This window comes from Lolium rigidum, chromosome 4, assembly GCF_022539505.1.
Source record: "Lolium rigidum isolate FL_2022 chromosome 4, APGP_CSIRO_Lrig_0.1, whole genome shotgun sequence".
In the NCBI taxonomy this organism is placed as follows: Eukaryota; Viridiplantae; Streptophyta; class Magnoliopsida; order Poales; family Poaceae; genus Lolium; species Lolium rigidum.
In genome coordinates, this window is record NC_061511.1 from 161,305,872 (window position 1) to 161,324,134 (window position 18,263).

The window sequence follows — 18,263 nt, forward strand, 5'->3', positions numbered from 1 at the left end:
ACCTTTCGTATAAATTCCGAGGATTTTCCCTGAAAGTTGGATTTACGCACAAAAACGAGACACCGGAACAGTTCTGCTGAAAACAGCGTTAGTCCATGTTAGTTGCATCCAAAACACACAAATTAGAGGCAAAACAATAGCAAAAGTGTTCGGGAAAGTAGATACGTTTTGGACGTATCATTTGTCATCCAACAAGAGAGTGTTTGAGAGTAGCATTTATTTATTCAATTATGTGATCATTGTTGAGAGTGTCCACTAGTGAAAGTATGATCCCTAGGCCTTGTTTCTAAGCATTGAAACACCGTTTCCAACAAGTTCTCGCTACATGTTCGCTTGCTGCCATTTTTATTTCAGATTGCAATTACTACTTATAATCATCCATATTACTTGTATTTCACTATCTCTTCGCCGAACTAGTGCACCTATACATCCGACAAGTGTATTAGGTGTGTTGGGGACACAAGAGACTTCTTGTATCTTAATTGCGGGGTTGCTTGAGAGGGATATCTTTGACCTCTACCTCCCTGAGTTCGATAAACCTTGGGTGATCCACTTAAGGGAAACTTGCTACTATTCTACAAACCTCTGCTCTTGGAGGCCCAACACTGTCTACAGGAATAGAAGCGTGCGTAGACATCAGTAAGCCTCTTGTATAACTAGCTTGTTGATTAAATAGATGATCATAGTTTCATGATCATGAACATTGGATGTTATTAATAACAAGGTTATGTCATTAGATGAATGATATAATGGACACACCCAATTAAGCGTAGCATAAGATCACGTCATTAAGTTCAATTTGCTATAAGCTTTCGATACATAGTTACCTAGTCCTTCGACCATGAGATCATGTAAATCACTTATACGGGAAGGGTACTTTGATTACATCAAACGCCACTACATAAATGGGTGGTTATAAAGGTGGGATTAAGTATTCGGAAAGTATGAGTTGATGCATATGGATCAAGAGTGGGATTTGTCCATCCCGATGACGGATAGATATACTCTGGGCCCTCTCGGTGGAATGTCGTCTGATTAGCTTGCAAGCATGTGAATAGTTCACAAGAGATGATATACCACGGTACGAGTAAAGAGTACTTGTTGGTGACGAGGTTGAACGAGGTATGGAGATACCGATGATCAAACCTCGGACAAGTAAAATATCGTGTGACAAAGAGAATCGGTATCGTATGTAAATGGTTCAATCGATCACTAAGTTATCGTTGAATGTGTGGGAGCCATTATGGATCTCCAGATCCCTCTATTGGTTATCGGTCGGAGAGGAGTCTCGACCAAGTCTACATAGTTCACGAACCGTAGGGTGACACACTTAAGGTTTGATGTCGTTTTAAGTAGATATGGAATATGGAATGGAGTTCGAATGTTTGTTTGGAGTCTCGGATGGGATCCAGGACATCGCGAGGAGGTCCGGAATGGTCCGGAGAATAAGATTCATATATAGGAAGTCACTTTCCAAGTTTGGAAATGATCCGGTGCATTTATGGAAGGCGCTAGAATGTTCTAGAACTTTCCGGAAGAAATCACCATGGAAGGTGGAGTCCCGGTTGGACTCCACCAACCCTAACCAGCCAACCAAGTGGGAGGGTGGAGTCCATGCTGGACTCCACCTCCTTGGCCGGCCAACAAGGGGGGAAGGGGAGAGTCCCTGTCCTCTAGGTTTCGTCCATATGGCAGTTTTTGAATTGGGGTGTTATTCGAAGACTTTGGGCAAACCCTTGGGGTTCCACCTATATAATGAGGAGGAGAGGGAGGGGCAGCCATGTACTTGTCCGCACCACCATAGGGGGGCCCCTGGCCGGCGCCCCTACCCCCTCTCTCCCAAACCCTAGCACACCTTCCTCCTCATACACCTCCTGTAGCGCTTAGGCGAAGCCCTGCCGGAGTTCTCCACCACCACCGCCACCACGCCGTCGTGTTGTCGGGATTCCGAGGAGGATCTACTACTTCCGCTGCCCGCTGGAACGGGGAGAAGGACGTCGTCATCAACACCGAACGTGTGACCGAGTACGGAGGTGCTGCCCGACTGTGGCACCGTCAAGATCTTCTACGCGCTTTTGAAAGCGGCAAGTGATCACCTTCTGCAACAACGAGATCTAATCACGTAGGCTTTGGAAATCTTCGAGGGTTAGTCTCATGATCTTCTCGTTGCTACCGTATTTTAGATTGCATCTTGGCTTGTTATTCGTTCTTGCGGTAGGAATTTTTTTGTTTTATATGCTACGAATCCCATCAGTGGTATCAGAGCCGTGTCTATGCATAGATTGGTTGCACAAGTAGAACACAATGGTTTGTGGGCGTTGATGCTTTTGTTGTCTTTAGTTCATGTACTTTGCATCTTGCGGGATGGTGGGATGAAGCGGCTCGGGCTAACTTTACATGACCGCGTTCATGAGATTTGCTCCACGCTCGACATGCAACTTGTATTGCATAAGTGGCTTTGCGGGTGTCTGTCTCTCCCACCATAGTGAAGATTGGATCTACTCTTTCTATTGACAACATTAGTATCACCATTGTGGTTCATGTTCATAGGTAGATTGGATCTTACTCGAAAACCCTAAACCACGTAAAATATGCAAAACAAATTAGAGGCGTCTGACTTGTTTTTGCAGGGTTTGGTGGTGTGATATGGCCATGATTTGATGATGAATATGTATGAGATGATCATTATTGTATTGTGGCAACCGGCAGGAGCCTTATGGTTGTCTTTATATTTCATGTAGTAGTGTTATTTCAAAGTAGTTGTAATAGTTGCTACATGTGGTGAACAACCATGAAGACGGCGCCATGGACCTTGACGCTACGCCGATGATGATGGAGATCATGCCCGTTGATGATGGAGATCATGTCCGTGCTTTGGAGATGAAGATCAAAGGCGCAAAGACTAAAGGGCCATATCATATCACATATGAATTGCACGTGATGTTAATCCTTTATGCATCTTATTTTGCTTAGATCGCGACGGTAGCATTATAAGATGATCCCTCGCATTAATATCAAGATAATAAAGTGTTCTCCCCTCGTATGCACTGTCGCTACAGTTCGTCGTTTTGAAGCATCTCGTGATGATCGGATGTGATAGATTCTATGTTCACATACAACGGGTGTAAGCCATGTTTCACACGCGGAAATACTTGGGTTTGCTTGACGAGCCTAGCATGTACAGACATGGCCTCGGAACACAGGAAACCGAAAGGTTGAACACGAGTCATATGGATAATATGATCAACATGTTGATGTTCACCGTTAAAGCTACATCATCTCACGTGATGATCGGTTTTGGTGTAGTGGATATGGATCGTGTACCACTTAACAACTATGAGGGATGTTGTATTAAGTGGAAGTTCATTAGTAATTAGATTAAAACATGAACTAATTATCATAAACATAGTCTGAATAGTATTTTGAATTAATTTGTAGAATTGGCATCCGTTTTCTACCATGCGCTAGTCTTGTAATTGAGATAGAAATGCTGTTAAGTCTGACAAGTAACTTTACGGACTGGTACCGTATTGTCAAAGAATCAAGAAATGATTAAGTCCTATTGCAAACTTTTAGTAAACCTCACATTGTTGATTCAAAGAGCAATGGTTTCAATTAGTACCTAAAGTCATCTTGTCTCCGTGAAACTTGAAGTTCAAATCCGTTTGAAAAGTAAGGAGCTGGAAATTTTGTTTTCAGAAATAAGCAATGTATGAGATATATGTGATATCTAAGACCTTATTGCAAGATGATAGAATATAATTTAGTGAGACTACATGAACTCATAAGTTTTATGGGAATGTACGAAGGTTGAAGACGCCAGGCGTCCCAATCCTCCAACTAGTTGGGCACTAACGATATTCGCATATCCATGAAGTGATCGTCCTTAGTATGCACCGTTGCTAAGACTCGTCGTTTCGAAGCATCACGTGATGATCGGGTGTTATAGATTCTACGTGTGCATACAACGGGTGCAAGCCAGATTTGCACATGCGAATACTGAGGTTAAACTTTACGAGCCTAGCATGTACAGACATGGTCTCGGAAAGTCATCATGATATGATGGATAAAATTATGAGTGAAATTGGTCATCATATTACAAAGTTACTAATACTGAAATCTGGAACACTTGTCATATGATGATCAACTTCAAAGTAAGAACCTCAAGGTTATTGGTATTTGACCAATGGACCTAGAAGTTATTGAAGGTGAAGTGTTTTCTGAGAATGAGGAAAGCTAAAAGAGAAACTACAAAAGATATTTTGGCAGAAAGAAAGAAAAGACTAGAAAGTCTAGCTCAGGTGTATATAGATGTTATAAATGTTATGGATGTATTCCTTGTTTGGTCACATAATGAAATTCTTGGGTATAAGTACCATATTGGTTGGTATGTGATGTCATACAACACAACGCAATACAAGAATACAATGTCCTAGGTGACTGATAAGGAATATGGTAATAATGCACGTCTGGAACGTAATAAAGTGTTGTTATGTTTGTCGTTGGCATTCTACCTAGCCATTAGGATTTATAATAAAGAACTTAATAATTGTTATTTTGCTCTGGTCCAATGAAAACAATGAGTTGTTCAAATTATGACCTTACTCCATGTACGATGGATAAGTTATTATAAATCTTAATGGTGAAACACACATGCATAACACTGACGCTAAAATGCCACAAGGCAAATGATTTGAATTCTACTTATTTGTGGAACCTCCATTTAGGTCATGTTAGAAAAGGAACGCATGAAGAAACTCCATGCAAATGGATTTTTGGAGTCATTTTATTTTTGAATCATTTGGTGCTTGCAAATCTCTTCTAAAAGGAATGACTGAAATACCGTTCTTAGGCCAAGAGTTGAACGGGCAACTAACTTAGTGAAAACATACATGATGATGTATGTGGTTCACTGGGCATAGTTGTGTGCGGGAGATTCTTCTACTTCATGAAAACTTCCAACAATGAATTGAGTACATATATGTGGATATATTTATTTGATAAGGAAGAAGTTTGAAACATTTGAATAGATTCAAATAAATTTCATCATGAAGTGGAAATCATCGTAATAGAAAAGTCAAATATCTATGATTGGATCATGGTGGAAATATTTGAATTACGAGTTTTAGCGAACATCTAAGAGAGTTATGAAATTGTTCTACAACTCACGTTTCTTGGAGTATCATAGTAATGATGGAGTATCCGAGAGACGTATCCAAATCTTGTTGGATTAATGATGATATAAAATTAATTGACGCCATTATATTTTTGTGGATTATGCTTTAGAGACTACCGCTTTTACACTAAATAGAGCATCATCATAATCCGTTGAAATGACACCATACAAGTTATGGCATGGGTATAAACCCTAATGGTCCTTTCTTAAATTTTGGTATGCATAGCATAAGTAAATGAGTTTACAACCAAAATCGGATGAATGTCTTTGTTGGTTATCCCAGAGAATTGATTGGGAATTCTTTCCACTTTGAAGTCAAAGACAAAAGTGTTTGTCGATGTGTCTTATTTCCAAGAAATTGTTTCTAGCGAAGTATCTGAGTGGGAGGACAATGGAACTTGATAAGGTTTATGAACCTGAGCATGATCAGAGTAGCGCAGCATCGGAAATGGTTCCGGAAGCGGCCACGAAGATCATAGCTCCCATTTCTACAAAGTGTTATAGTCATGGAGATCAAAGTACCTATTGAACCTTGTAGGTATGGTTTACTTTGTGATCAAATAAATGATTTGTGAACAAAGGATTACATCATGAGATCATGTAAATCATGTAAATCACTTATACTGGAAGGGTACTTTGATTACATCAAATGCCACTGAGTAAATGGGTGGTTATAAAGGTGGGATTAAGTATTCGGAAAGTATGAGTTGAAGCATATGGATTAAGAGTGGGATTTGTCCATCCCGATGACGGATAGATATACTCTGGGCCCTCTCGGTGGAATGTCATCTGATTAGCTTGCAAGCATGTGAATAGTTCACAAGAGATGATATACCACGGTACGAGTAAAGAGTACTTGTCGGTGACGAGGTTGAACGAGGTATGGAGATACCGATGATCAAACCTCGGACAAGTAAAATATCACGTGACAAAGGGAATCGCTATCATATGTAAATGGATCAATCGATCACTAAGTTATCGTTGAATGTGTGGGAGCCATTATGGATCTCCAGATCCCGCTATTGGTTATTGGTTGGAGAGGAGTCTCGACCATGTCTACATAGTTCACGAACCGTAGGGTGACACACTTAAGGTTTGATGTCGTTTTAAGTAGATATGGAATATGGAATGGAGTTCGAATGTTTGTTCGGAGTCTCGGATGGGATCCAGGACATCGCGAGGAGGTCCGAAATGGTCCGGAGAATAAGATTCATATATAGGAAGTCACTTTCCAAGTTTGGAAATGATCCGGTGCATTTATGGAAGGCGCTAGAATGTTCTAGAACTTTCCGGAAGAAATCACCATGGAAGGTGGAGTCCCGGTTGGACTCCACCAACCCTAACCAGCCAACCAAGTGGGAGGGTGGAGTCCATGCTGGACTCCACCTCCTTGGCCGGCCAACAAGGGGGGAAGGGGAGAGTCTCTGTCCCTCTAGGTTTCGTCCATATGGCAGTTTTTTAATTGGGGTCTTATTCGAAGACTTTGGGCAAACCCTTGGGGTTCCACCTATATAATGAGGAGGAGAGGGAGGGGGCAGCCCTGTACTTGCCCGCACCACCATAGGGGGCCCCTGGCCGGCGCCCCTACCCCCTCTCTCCCAAACCCTAGCACACCTTCCTCCTCATACACCTCCTGTAGCGCTTAGGCGAAGCCCTGCCGGAGTTCTCTACCACCACCGCCACCACGCCGTCGTGCTTTCGGGATTCCGAGCAGGATCTACTACTTCTGCTGCCCGCTGGAACGGGGAGAAGGACGTCGTCATCAACACCGAACGTGTGACCGAGTACGGAGGTGCTGCCCGACTGTGGCACCATCAAGATCTTCTACGCGCTTTTGAAAGCGGCAAGTGATCATCTTCTGCAACAACGAGATCTAATCTCGTAGGCTTTGGAAATCTTCGAGGGTTAGTCTCATGATCATCTCGTTGCTACCGTCTTCTAGATTGCATCTTGGCTTGTTATTCGTTCTTGTGGTAGGAAAAATTTTGTTTTCTATGCTACGAATCCCCTCAACTTGGTCATAGCACATATCATAAGGTGACCGCCGCCTTACGTATGTTGGCATACGGTATACATGCGGATCTAGTTGATGACCACTTGGCCATGGGTGAGAGCACTTCTATCATGTGTGTCAAGCGCTTTGCCATGGCAATTGTGAATGTTTTCCGATCCACATACTTGAGATCCCACAATGCTCAAGACACGGCAAGACTTTGGAGTTCAACGCCAACCGGGGATTTCCAGGTATGCTTAGCTCAATTTATTGTATGCATTGGAGTTGGAAGAATTGTCCAGAGGCATGGCATGGACAATTCAAAGGGTACAAGAAGGATGCCATTATAGTCCTTGAAGCGGTCGCCGATCATGAGACTTGGATATGGCATGCATTTTTTGGAATGCCCGGGTCTTGCAATGACATCAATGTTCTTCAACGGTCACCACTAATGACAAGACTTGCAATGCGGGAAGGTAAATTGGTGGAGTTTGAAGCAAATGGATACAAGTACAACTATGGATACTTCCTCTCCGACGGCATCTATCCTAGGTGGCAAACATTTGTGAAGCCGGTTATTCAACCACAAGGTAAGAAACAAACCCAATTTCACAATGCACAAGCGGTGGCTAGGAAAGATGTAGAGAGATCATTTGGGATTTTGCAAGTCCAATGTGTCATTGTGAGGGGGGCGGCTAGATTTTGGGACCAAGAGTTTCTTTGGTATATCATGACTGCTTGTGTCATCATGCATAACATGATTATAGAGGATGATCGTGGGAAAAATGTGGATCATACCCACTACGAGTTGATGGGGGTTCACGTACAAGTGAGAAGCTCCGCACATAGGATTTCCCGGTTTATTGCCTCGTACCATTCTATTTATTCCAACGAAACGCATGATGAGCTCCAAAAAAATCTCATGGAGGAATGGTGGAATTGGCATAGACAACAATAGTTGCATATTTGTTGTATTGTTTGAAAACTATGTCGTATTGTTTGAAAACTATGTTGTATTGTTGATCCATAAACTTGTTGTATTTATTGTGAACAATTATGTACTTGTTGTATTCTTGTGTTGTAATAATAGATGGTAAATTTATCCGTGAATTTGTGAAGCTTGTTTGATCTTGTTGATGCATACTTGTGTGTGATTGTTGTTTCCGTCGGCGCTGCGCGCTGTATTTTGGAGCGTCCGTTGGAGGACCAACTTTTGCACCCGCGCTCGCGCTACAGTTTAGCACACCCGGTGGGGGGAAACACAGCGCAGCGCGTGGTATAACTATACAGCATGGTCGCAGCAACGTTTACAACGCCGAAATGTAGCGTTCCTGTTGGAGATGCTCTTAATATCTCTATAATGGATGTTATTATAGGGTAGCTCCATAAAGACTTAAATTACTTATAGTGGGTAAAATCAATTTGTACATATATAGTGCATGGTATTATATGGGTAATGTCATGAAGACTTCATTTATAATGTGTAGAGTCATTTTGCATCGATAAGTGCTATATCATGCTAAATCCGCATGCTGCTCTTCTCTCTTCATCTGATTGTCATCTAAGTGCCTATCCCCAAAATCTCCTCTTTCCGGTGTGACCTCCCACCTCATTGTAGCCGCCTCTCCCAGTTCTCCCCCCCCCCCCAAGATCTTGTCATGGTCCACTGTCTCTCAACTCCAATCTTTTCGCCGCCTCTCCCATCTTGCTACCAAAAGAGAGTTTGCATGTTTCGATCTGACATGGCAAGTCGTGCAAGCACTGGTGATATCGAGCCTAGAGCGAGCCGGAGCCTAGCAATAAACTTAGGGGAGGGTGTGGATCACCTACATTGTACTTGGGTTTTAGGGTGCTGCATGGTGAGATCGCAACATAAGTGGTGATTAGGAGGGTGGGGCAGTGAGACAGAGTGGGGGCGATGTCGGCCACGGGTGGTTCGGCGGTTCGGCCTGTGGTGGTTGGCGTGGTGGCGGCGAGGAGGGGAGATTGTGAAGAAGGAAATGAAAGATCAGGGTCGTGGTTTGGGCCTTAGCACATTGACTTCATGTCTGTCTACAACAACAAGTTCTAGTCCGGAAACCTTTGTACTTCTACGGTGAAGGAGGGGCGTAGACAGCGGCGCTTCTTCCGCTCAATCCAATGGTTGGAGTCGTCGTTGGGTTGTTCAAAGACCTATTTGTAACTTTCATTACTTTTGAGGTTCTTTGTACTAATATCAATGATTATTAATAGATCGATTAACCTTTTCTCCAAGAAAAGCATGCAATGATAGGTGTGTGATCTAATATGATCTCAACCCGGTGATATCAAGTGGCTTGAGAAGTCCACTTGGACATATAGGATTTCAAAGGATTTAAATTTTTCAAATGGGATATTGTAATTTAGTGGTAGTTTTCTCAATGGTTGTTGTAAGTTACTATTTTGTCGCACACGATCGAAATGTCCTCCAAATCTATTTTTTTCCCGAATGAGGTGCAAAGATCTCCAGATGTACAATATCACATAATAAATTAATAGTTTTTTCATATGAATGAGTAACACATCACGGAGGTTGTAAAAATAATTAATCAATTTGAACAACAAGAGGTGATATGAAACAAAAAAAAACAAGATGAAAAGCTTTAAAGCACAATTGACATCACACTATGAAACTTGGTAGAACGGTCGCTGGCTAGCCGTGGAACTTCTACTATTGGTGTGTGTTATATTGTGATCCAAATTCATATAAAAGGAAGACTAACTTCTGACAAGCGGAGCGAGGCCCGTCACCTTTAGGTTTGGGCCGAGAGGAGCGGAGCCACCGCCTATATATACATCTTGTAAGCCACAAGGCTAGGGTTTATCACATTATAAGATAACCCACAACATTTGTAAATACTCCCCATATAGTGAAGTTTCGTTGGATGGCGCCCGTGGTTTTTCTCTCTCTTTGTTGGAGAGGTTTTCAATGTTACAATCTTGCGTCTCCTGCGTGGTTTGCTATGCTCGTTCTTTTTTTATTTTTCTTGTCGTGTTTATAACAAGTGTTATCAGAACCCGTGTTTCAATCTAGGGTTTGTGACATGTCTTCATTGAAGTTCAATCTACCGCAAATGGACTACACCACAAGGTTTTTCCTGTGGCAATTGAAGATAAGGGTGATCCTCGCCCCAACTTGTGATCTGATGGAGTGCTTGAAGGATTTAGCAAGTCCGATGCAAAGACATGGACCGATGAAGAAAAGCGAAAAGGTAGTAAGTCTTTGTCTTTGATTCAACTTCATATGTCCAATAATATTTTGAGGGAAGTGTTGTTGGAGAAAAGTGCAGCACTGTGGCTGAAAATTGAATCGGTCTGCATATCAAAGCATCTGACCAGTAAGATGCACGTGAAGATAAAGTTGTTCTTGCATAAGCTGCAGTAAATTCCATCGGTGATGAATCACCTATTGATCTTTAGGAACTTTGTTTTTGACGTGGTGTCCCTGGAGTTAAACTATGAGGATAAAGATCTCAATCTTCTATTGTTAGTCTTATTGCCTAGTTCTTTTACAAATTTCCGAGACACCTTATTTTTAAGTCATGATGAACTAACCCTTGTGAACACTAGTAGGAAAAGTCTCATTAGTGACGCACCAAAATACATATTCTGTGGCGCATGGGTGGTGTGCCACCGAATTTTCGTCATAAAAATAAGAATTATGTGGCGCACCTGCCCATGCACCACGGAATTAAGGCATTCTGTGGCGCACCAGATGGTGCGCCACAGAAATAAGAGGTTTTGTGGCGCATGTGGCCCAGGTGCGCCACGGAAATAGGTGCGCCACTGAATTTAATTTTGGTGCGCCACTGAATAATGTACAGGTATACTCGATTTTGTACTGCCTGGTGTAGACATACAGGTTTTATATACAGTATAAAAATTATATATAGATATAATATAGCAACATTATACATCATCATCACATTACTTAGAGCCCGATCGAGTTATACATATAGCTCCATACAACTCATAATCCATGCAAATTAAGTTCATCATCTCGAGATACAAATGAAGTGACACCGGCCGCCGCCTACACTCGCGATGATGGTGAGGAAGAGTGAGAGCACAACGAAGGTCTTCATCTTGCTCTTGTTCGACCGGTGCTTCCTCCACTTGGCCAAAGTAAGTGCAATATGTACCAAAGCAAGTGAAAATTATGGCCAAAACGGGATGCGAGAGAAGGGGGACTAGCTAGATGGAGGAGGAAGAAGAATGGCTTGGGTAGTGTGGTAGGTGGGAGGTTGGCACTTTTCTAGGTCCGGTTCGCTAATTCTGTGGCGCACCAGGACCAGTGCGCCATAGATTGTCTTATTTCTATGGCGCACTAGTCCTGGTGCGCCACAAAAATAGCGAAACCAATGATTGAGGCTGGCAGGGTGTGGGCCCCACCGAATTTGTGTGGCGCATGCGCGCCTGGTGCGCCACAGAAATAGCTTATTTTTGTGGCGCACGCAAAGCCAGTGCGCCATAGAATAGCATCCCATCTATAAGCCTTTTCCTATTAGTGCAAAGTTACGAAGCCCTCCAGCAGAGGGATGTTGATGCGTCAACAATAACAGGAACAACAGGTTGAGGGGCAAAAACAACAAGTACCATTGTTCAAGGAAGGTATTGTAAGAAAACGCATAGCAATATTGATGATTGTTGGAAGTTGCAGAACAAGAAGAAAATAAATGGTATTTACCAACCGAAAAACAAATAGGATGGCCATTTTAAGGTTGTTGATGTTTCCAATGATTGCCTAGAAGTGTTTGCTGGTTGTGTTTCTGGTAATGATGACTGGATACTTGATTTTACATGTTTTTTAATATTTTTATAACAAAGATTGGTTCGGTTCTTATGTTATGAGTCTGTGTAGAATGGAGATTATGTGTGTATTGGAGATAACAACCCATGTGAGATCGTTGGCATTGGCTCCATTCGGATCGGGATGCACGATGGCTTGATACGCACATTGACTGAGGTGAGACATATACTAGACATGGAAGAAATCCTATCTCACTCAACACCCTTGATGCCGAGGGGTATAAACACTCCGGTTCTCTTATTCACATGTTACGTGATATGGATTCTGTAAAGTTATATGTTCTTAGAGGTAGCACTTTATTGGTATTGTTGTTGTTGTTGTTATTCCTGATGCACCTAGTAAAATTAATATGTGACATATACATCTTGGACATATGAGTGAACATGACATGACATAATTGCACAACAGAGATTTGAGTTAAATTCACTTATTCCATTCATACCACTAAAGGGGTTTTATATTATATGCATGTTGATGTGTGTGACCTTCCCGCAAGGCTTCTCTTGGTGGTTCAAATTATATGTTTACTACCATTGATAATTACTCTAGAAAAGTGTTACCTTTTTCTGAAACATAAGTCTGGTGTGTTTGATTCTTTTAGAAAGTGAAAAATTATGGTAGAGAAATAAACTGAAAAGAAGATTAAATTGTTTCGTCCTGAAAATGACATTGAATTTTGGTTTACTATTTTTAATGCTTACCGCAGCGATGAAAGCATTGTCAGGCACCAAACTCCCCAACTCAAACATGTGCAAAACAGTGTTTCCTTGTTCTACAACATTAAATCCCAACGAAAGGGTACTTCGTATCAAATCCATAAATATCGATGTAAACACATGTAGGAAACCTCACATATCATGCAAATATCATAAAATAAACACCAAAATTCATTGATGCATTTCCAATGTATCAGGTTGTCGAGGTGCGGAATCATAGCATCATGGACATAGCCAGGAGCATGCCCAAGGCGAAAAATGGGCCGGTAATCTTCTGGGTGAGGCGGTCAGCACATAAGTGTTCTTGTTAAATCTCTCATATACTCAGAGCCTCGACTGCCACACAACAATTTGAGGCATGGTATGGACGAAAACCAGATGTGGATTTTCTATGCGCTGTTGGTTGTAGTCCTCACGAGAAGATAACACACCCAAATCTGAAGAAACTCGATTATCGAAGTGTACATGTGGTCTTCCTCAACTACGATCCCGGCGACAAGGCTTACTGGTGCTACGAATCCACTTCCAAGCATGTGATCATGTCACGCGACGTGGTGATGCATCTAAAATATATCTATGTTCATTGTAGTTTATTGTGCTATATTCCATCATTACTCGGTGGTGTTATAATCATGATTTAGAATGATTTTGTGGATTTTCCTATAAGATCCCTTTTGCTTATATTATAACCATACATGGCACAAATCCACTGATTTCGTATTTTTGACTTAAGGACCTAGGATTTATTATACAACATTATTTTATCAAGAATGAAGTCACGGAACACTTGAATCTCAGCTGGACTGGCCAGAGGGCCGAGATACGCCCAGTGACGTGGCCTAATATCTCTGCCGTGCCACTAGGGCCTGTCTCGCCCTCATGGATCCTTCGTAATCCATCTTCGCATTGATATCTTTGTCTTGACCTAATACCTTTTACAAAAAAGGGGCCTGATTGTAATCTCAGAGTACGGCAAACCACAAAACAGAATCACCGAAACGGAAGTTGCACCAACGAAGATTGGGGGAAAGCCACCGGCTCGCATATCCAACCTCTCCAACAACATCTCCTTCGTATCCATGATGTAGAGGAAGTATTCCACCCTTGGACTACGAGTATGTGGCAGTAGCTTTATCTATCTCTCTCTTGTTCATCAATGATTCTAGAGTCACATGAGCTGCCCTCGTGATTGTGACCATCTATATGTAACCCCTTTGTGGTGGATCTTTGGTTTATATTGAGATTGGTATTTGAGATTGAAATTTCCAGTTTGTGGTTGATGTATGAGTAGATGTATACTATGGGCCCCATTATCGAGTACAAGTTATGATCCAACTAGTATGATAGGGCATGTGAGGGGGAACGTGTGCATCAGTTGGAGTAACATGGTAGTATGAAATTAGTCAGTCGCCATAAAGTTTGGATCCGACTATGGTTTTGACCTTTCCGACAAGGCAATACTATTTTATTTTGTAGGTTGCTATAAGAGGAAATAGAAGTATAACTGCAGTTTCTCCGAGAGTTCAATATAAACCCTCGAGTCACCCTTGTAGAAAAGAAGCCCTTGCTACATCACTTTGCGCTTGGAGTCCCAATGATTTGGTATGCTAGTGAATCTTGTGTCATCACGTGGTCTTCGAGGAGGGCGTACCCTGGCGACGAGCCCATCGTCAGTGACTTCACCGTGGTGTACACAGTGTGGGGAAGCTACAACACAGCCCATCGCAGTAACAAAATAAGTCGCCGAGGAGGTGTACATGGCGCAAACTCCAGCTTCACAAAGGAGGGAGAAGAACACGAGGTTATGTGCCTGCACAAGGCGCTCTACGGGCTGCAATAGGACCCTCATGTGTGGAACACGAATCTCGACACCACTTTGTGCTCTCTCAGATTCACAAGCATTGCCCCAGAGCACTCTCACGCGCCGCCTATTGGGCATCTACATCGACGACCTGATCATGATGGGAGCTTACGCCGACAAGGCGCATCGATTTCAAGATGAAGATGACTGAGTGCTTCAAAATGAGAGATATTGGCCTTCTTAGCCTCTATCTAGGCATAGAGGTAAAGCAAAACAATGTAGGAACTTTCATCTGCTAGTTGGTTTATGCAAATAAGTTGTTGGCCAGGGCAGGCATGGGGGACTGCAATCCCACGGCCATGTCAATGTGGAGACATGCATGGTCCAAGCTCAGCAAGTTGAGCATGCAGTCGCCCACTAATGCCATGTTCTATCGTAGTGTGGTGGGAGGCATGCGCTATATCGTTCACACCGGGCCCGACGTCACGTTCACCGTTGGTTATGTCAGCAGATACATGGAGTTACCGACCACGGAGCACCTCGCATTGGTGAAGAATCTTATGTGCTACCTCGCATGTACATGCTTCTATGGGTGCATATACAGTAGCACCGGTGATGCACAGTTGAAGGGTTCAGTGATTCTGACTTCGGCGGCAACATCGACGATCACAAGAGCACCATTGGGTCCTATTTACACTTGGTGGTGTCCTGTCACCTGGCAGTCACAGAGGCAGAAGATGGTGGCCTCTCTTACTATGAAGAGGGGTACATCGCTGCCACGATGGCAGCGTACCAAGGCGTATGGCTCGACAGGTTACGGTCCGAGATGTTGGAGAAGAACAATGGTTTTCCGTCTACTATCTTTGTGGGTAACAAATCCACAATTCAGTTGAGCAAGAATCATGTCTTCCAAGACCAGAGCAATCACATTGAAGTGTGTTTCCATTTCATCAACGAGAGCATGGAGCAAGGGAAGATCCGCATCGAGCACATCAGGACTAAAGATCAGCGCACGGATATTCTCACAAGACCACTTAGGGCACGTTTGATTTGAAAGATTCTCATAGGAAAAGTACAGGATTCTGGTTCCTATAGGAAATGACATTGTAGCTTAACCCATACTACTACCTTGGTTCTTAAATATGTGCCTTTTTGAAAAGATTTATATTTTAAAACAGAGGTAGTAGTATTTATGGAGACTCTAAGGGTATCAATAATGTGTAAAAAAACACACCATAAGTCTACGTGGCAACCTTTAAGGTTTATCTTATGCATATTGGTTATTCACAAACTTCAAATTAAACTTAAGGTCTAACATAAGCTTGTAGGTTGTCCATAAGAATTTTACAAAAATTCTATATCCTTCTCTTTCTTGCATGGTGTGTATTTTAATGACATATGGGTCCCGTCCTATAGCAGTGTACACCTTATACAATGTAGATGTTTTCATAAGCTATATGGGTCCCGGCTTATGGCTAAAGTTAAGCTTAGGGCATCTCCAGCGGCGCAACCCAAAATAGCAACCCAAGTCGTTAGTTTTGGTCCGTTTGGGTTGCCCGTTGACAGAATTTAGGTCGCCATCCGTCCTGCCATGCAAGTGCGTCTAGCGGGGCGATCCATTCGTTTCGCGCAGTCAACATTTTGGCCATTTTAGTCAAAATGAGACCAATAAATAAAATAAATATTATTTATAAATATAAATAGTTCACAACCACGTACATAGTTTCACAAACAAGAGAATTTGACTAGCCAAATTGGTTTCCCACACGAGCCCACATATGCTTAATCAAATTAGCTTAGCTTGAAGGCGGTCATGTGTGGTCCGATCATGCAACGTATGATGCACATGCAAGAAATGTTCCCAAGACGCTGGCCGAGCTGTGGCTCAATGAAATCACCCTAAAATTCCCAACCTTGGTCGCAGATGTTGGCCCGGGCTAAGCCCACTCTAGACGATGGTCGGGGACCGCCACAACCAACAAGCTCTTCTGGCGATGGAGCAAGACGGAGGCAAGAGAACGTGATTCCTAGGGAGTAGGTCCCGGTGGGAAGTGGCGCCGGCAACGGCGACTAAGAGCGCGCAGACGGCGGCACTGCCTAGGGTGGTGGTGGAGATGGCAGGGCAAGGGTTTGGGCAGGGAATGGTTGTGTTTGTGCCTTGTGTGCCACTGGCGGGAGGGTCCGGGGTGGCCAAGCGAATGACACGGGAGGACACGTGCACTGTCTCGACGCATCCGCGGCCCAAATTTGGTAGACTTGTGGGTCGATCCGCGCGAGTAAGTCCGTTTGGATCACCCCGCTGAACCGTTTCAGACGGACCAGAATCATTTAGGTCATGCTGCTGAAGATACTCATATACATAAGTGATGCCCTAACGCGGAGGCGGAGGGCGAAGGCGATGAGATCGCATGTGGTCCCAAGCTGGCGCGTCAAGATCATTGATAATATGATATCTCATGCTGTTTGGACTAGCATACATCCGTGATAGGTTCAAGTGTGTTTATGTATATTCCTCTGTGCATGTTCCTTCCAGTTCACATATTTGTTTGCTTACTAGAATAACATGTGACATGGGTCGGCACTAGTTTCCAAGCTCTGAGTTTGCCCGCTCTTTGCTGCTCCAAGTTTACTCTGCGTTGAAATATTCCTGCGGAGGACGAATTTCCACTTGAAGCATGACAAAATAACGATTGGATTACATGTTATCTATGAGTTGCAAGTTCCAATTGAAATTTCACTACTTGTACATGAGTTGCAGCCGAGCAAAAATAAACAGGACCACTAACCGTTCAGTAATTGTTGCTAGTCATGAATTGCAACATTGAATTGCTTTGTCATTCGTGTTACTCATAAGTTACAACATCGACTATAACTGAATCTCAATGATGTCATCTGATTAATTTTCAATCGATAATTAGTAACTCCCCATAACTAAACCTAACGATGTGAATAAAGTTGAGCCCCTAGTTGCACATGAAGAACAAAAATACTAATCGCTAGCTGTTACGGTGAGTTCATCTCAGGACGTGCCGCTGGTGGGTTGCATGAGGAAGAAGGCATTAATACCTCCATGGTTATTGAATATCCCCATGGTATTGAATGTTATTTTCATTGCTCCATTTAATATATATGTGTGGCCGTTCACCTTTTCGATAGTGTTTACCTATATATTAGTAGATGTAAAGAACACATGAATCATTTTTTTGGACAAAGATTTCGAGAAAGTGGCAACTTCAACAGAGATTTGCATATATCTGACTGTCAACGCAATTGCAATTCATGTCTACACGAACCACCACATATCACTAGAACAGAAGAGGTTATGACCACATGCTTAATCCAGTAAGCAAACAAATAGACATGAACTTGACGGAACATGCACAAAGGAATATACATAAACAAACTTGAACTTGAATACTTGGAACCTTATCACGGGCGTATGCGAGTCCAAATCGGATGAGATGTCATCACAGCATACTCTAATATTCCAAGCAACACATATGTGTGATTGTTTTGCAAAAAATAGTTAAAATTAATCAAGACTTGATGATTGATGATATGTGTAAATGCGTGACATGGATCAGTGGCGGGAGCTTCGTCAGCTTCTACTCCAGTGTATATGCATGCTGAGTTAGACCTCCGTTAATTCAGAGTAACGTGAGCGACAATTATAGCCTTGTATGTATATATATGCTGGTAAGGCGCCGAGTGAGGATGTCATTTCGCCATCTCTGGAACCGGCTCGTTCC